Source organism: Myotis davidii, unplaced genomic scaffold (genome assembly GCF_000327345.1).
Source record: "Myotis davidii unplaced genomic scaffold, ASM32734v1 scaffold13, whole genome shotgun sequence".
Taxonomy (NCBI): Eukaryota; Metazoa; Chordata; class Mammalia; order Chiroptera; family Vespertilionidae; genus Myotis; species Myotis davidii.
Window position 1 is genome coordinate 2,119,990 of NW_006286243.1, and position 3,661 is coordinate 2,123,650.

Sequence of the window (3,661 nt, forward strand, 5' to 3'; positions counted from 1 at the left end):
CACAACACAGCTGACCTTGGGAAAAACTGGAGCTAGGATTTCTTAGGCTGTCAGGAATCTTCCTATCTCAGCTACACCCTGTGTGGCTTATTTCTGACTTTGTAGTAAAGCACCAGGAAAAGAAAAGTAGTCTTCTCAAATCCTAATTTTAAAATCTTGGTAATGGATTCAGATTGGCCTAGCTTAGGCTGTGTGCCCATCTCTTGGATTAATCACTGTAGGTGGAGCAGGAAAAGAGAAAGGAAGGTTAAAATGATTGGCAGTCTGTGTATTTTTGGAAGGCCTATTTACCAAAAGATGGGACTAGCACAGACTTGTCTACTGATATAATCACCATGAGCCAGGCAACCACTCTAATTTGTTTCTACTAATGATACACAGAACTCTTCAACCAGAAGTACATTAAACACTACTACTAAGCTACTCAAATTTAATTCAGCAGTGACTGCAATTTTCTACTGTCAGTTGAAGAAATCCCAAGAAGAAAAAAACCCTTATTCTTATGAGATAACATATCAAGAGATCTACTTTTGGCCACTTCCAAATCTAATTTCTTGCTTTGCGAGTTCTTTAAGTAAATGATAAATTTAGTTTTATAGCTATGTTGTTTTAAATAACCTCAAAAATTTCTAGAAAATTCACAAAACAAATTTTAATGAATTTTTTCAAGTATACCATAAATACACCAAAAACATTTTTGCTTTTCTTTTTTAGTTGGTAAAAATAGGCATAAGAAGTGAGGCAAGACAGCCTTGCAATCCTTAATATTAAAAACTTGAGGCCTACCTAGCAAGTTTGGCTCAGTGATTAGAGCGTGAGCCAGTGGACCAGAGGGTCTTGGGTTTGATTTCCCGTCAAGGGCATGTACCTCAGTTGCAGCTTCAATGCCCGGTGGGAGGCAACCAGTCAATGTGACTCTTTCACATCGATGTTTCTGTTTCTCTCTTTTCCCACCCACCATTTCACTCTCTCTTTAAAAAAAAATAAAATAATGGAAACAATACCCTGGGTGAGGATTAAAAAACAAAACAAAAACTTGAGCCCTAGCTAGTTTGGATCAGTGGATAGAGCGCTGGCCTGCAGACTGAAGGGTCCCAGGGTCCATTCAGGTCAAGGACACATGCCCGGGTTGTGGGCTCAATCCCTAGTCGGGGGCATGCAGGAGGCAGCTAATCCATGATTCTCTCACATCATTGATGTTTCTAGCTCTCTCTCCCTCCCCCTTCCTCTCTGAAAACAATAAAAATATATTAAACAAACAAAAACAAAAAACTTGAGGTCTAGAGTCTTAAGCTGTTATACTTGTATATGAAACAAAAGATTATTAGGAGATACCAGAATTTTTTTTTAAAAGTGTTTTTATTGATTTTAATATGTTTGTTTTTTGTTTTGTTTTGATTGACTTCAGAGAAAGGAAGGGAGAGGGAGAGATGGAAACATCAATAATGAGAGAAAGTCACTGTTCGGCTGCCTCCTGCATGCCCCCTAATGGGAATAAAGCCCAAAACCCAGGCATGTGCCCTGACCAGGAATTGAACCTGTGACCTCAGTGCATGGAACTACACTCAAGTAACTAAGCCACACTGTCCAAGGCCAGACTGTTCTGGATGGGGAAGGTCTACTGACAATTTGAAAAGAATCAAGTATGTTTTGGGTTACCAGTCCAGATTTTACTCCCAGCTTTAAAGGGAAGCTAAAAAATGAGGTGGCTAATGATGGGGGAGTCAGTAACGGGGAAAAGAGGTATATAGTATTAGTTGTTTTCTAAAGAAAGTTAGGTTTAAAAGGAATAATTAGCCTTTTTTGTTTGTTTTTGTTTGGTTAATCCTCACCTGAGAATATTTTTTTCCATTGATTCTTTTCCTCACCAGAAAACACAAGTTCACATTCACTTACACCAGGGGTGGGGGACCTTTTTTCTGCCAAGGGCCATACAAAATCATCAACTCAAAAATTAGCCTACTATATTTGGTCAAACATTTAATTAACTCACCTTTAATGCCTTGGCAGAGCCAGACCAAATAATTTCTTGGGCTTTATACAGCCTGTGTGCCAGATGTTCCCCAGCCCTGATTTACACTATAAATGATGGTGCATGCTGAATTTCGAGGGATTCATAAAACTTCCTGTGGCCAGTCCTAGGCCTTCAAGTTAAGAACCTTTTGGGTAAAATTTAAGCTACTGCCAGATTTGAGTTTCCTGAGTGTATATTCAATATACCCAGCTTTATGTATATGAAAGGCCCCTAGAAGGCAAGAATCATCTTTACGTATATTTGAAGCCCCAAGAAGGCAAAAGTTATCTTTTTGTCCTTAACTCTGAAAAATAGCAATAGCCCCAGATGCTGACAGAACTGAACCACATCCCTTTTTTCCTACTTTAGAACTATCAGTGTCTCTTCAACGGTCAACGTATAAAGTTTTGGCCCTTCAGGTGTTTTTTTTCTTCAGTATTTGCTAAGCCCCTGGAACATGCCAGGCACTGTGAATACAAAGGAGAGTGTTCTTTAGAGTCTGATTTCTTCTTCTCATGGCATCTGCTATCACTCTCAAGAGGGGTCTCTCTCCTAACCAACCATTCCAAACCCCTCCTCCCTCATTTAAATTCCACCTGGCCTTTCCCACTCCATTCAAATGCTGTTGTTTTTTAAATCCAACCTTTCTAGGTCCAGCATTTATGGTGTATACTAAGGTTGTTAACTAGGATCCACAGAATTCTATTAACTTCTAATATTTTACTCAGAACTTCTATGCAAAGGTGCATTTTTCTGGAAGGCCAGTCCATGGCTTTCGTAAGATTTTGAGGTTGCAGAGGGTCCTATAATGCAAAAAACGGTAATTATACTATCAGTTAGTCTATGCTGCTTCTTTTGTCTTTTCTATTCCCCGAGGGTAGGAATGTCAGACTCTGTGTGTGCAAAAAGTATTTTGGGAATGTCTGCTGACTGATTTGTGTCTCCCTCAAACCTTTCCTAAAAGAAAGACTTAAATACCCCTACAAGGAATGATGACATTCGTTATATCTGATCCACTTTTATTTTTATAAGAACAGAGATACCTTTTAAACCTCCCCATTGCACATATAAGCAAAATTTAAAAACAATCCTCACATACCAACGACCCACAGAGCATTGTTCAAAAACCTCAGTCTTAAAACAAAACAAACCCTCTGTCTTAGATCTACCCACAACCTCAGAGGCACAAAAACCCATAAGGCCTTACTTTCAATTCATTTTGCTTTTCCTTTCCATTTTTTTTTTTCCCTTAAAACAGGCTGACCTACTTAGTGAAGGTTACGAGGCAACTTGGCGACATTTGCAATCCATCAAACGCTATCTGCAGAAGCGGGAGGCAGAGTTCCTTAACAAAAGAGCTACTGGAAACTTGGTCAAGCCCGGTGCAGGGAGCACCCTGGGCCGATCCATTTTATTTCTCAAAAGATACGGGTCCGAGGGCAGCGACTACTCTCGCCCACTTGTTGTGAGAGTTGTCCCTCCGTCCAAGCACAAGAATCAGCGAGGGGCCCCCAGCGAAGGGGATTCGGGGCTCGGCTCGGGCCCCTCGGGGCCAAGGCCGGCCTCCCCCGTGTCCCGCCGGCCACGGAAGCCCCCGGAGCGCGGCGCCCAGAGGCGGGGGAGCGGCGGCGGCGGCCCGACGCGACG

General features: G+C 41.5%; 1 protein-coding gene across 5 annotated transcripts in view; it reads right to left on the reverse strand.

Annotated features, from left to right (window-relative positions):
• Positions 1-3,626, reverse strand: part of NR2C1 (nuclear receptor subfamily 2 group C member 1) — a 37,917-nt gene extending 34,291 nt beyond the window's left edge. The window contains exon 1 of one of the 5 annotated variants that reach the window (XM_015559977.1): positions 3,283-3,624. The gene's annotated coding sequence lies outside the window, so the exon portion shown is untranslated. Of the gene's footprint in view, positions 1-3,221; positions 3,245-3,278 lie in introns of those variants that run through there. The other 4 variants (XM_006757611.2, XM_006757612.2, XM_006757614.2 and 1 more) reach the window with 4 other exon arrangements.
• Between the last annotated feature and the right edge of the window lie 35 nt (positions 3,627-3,661).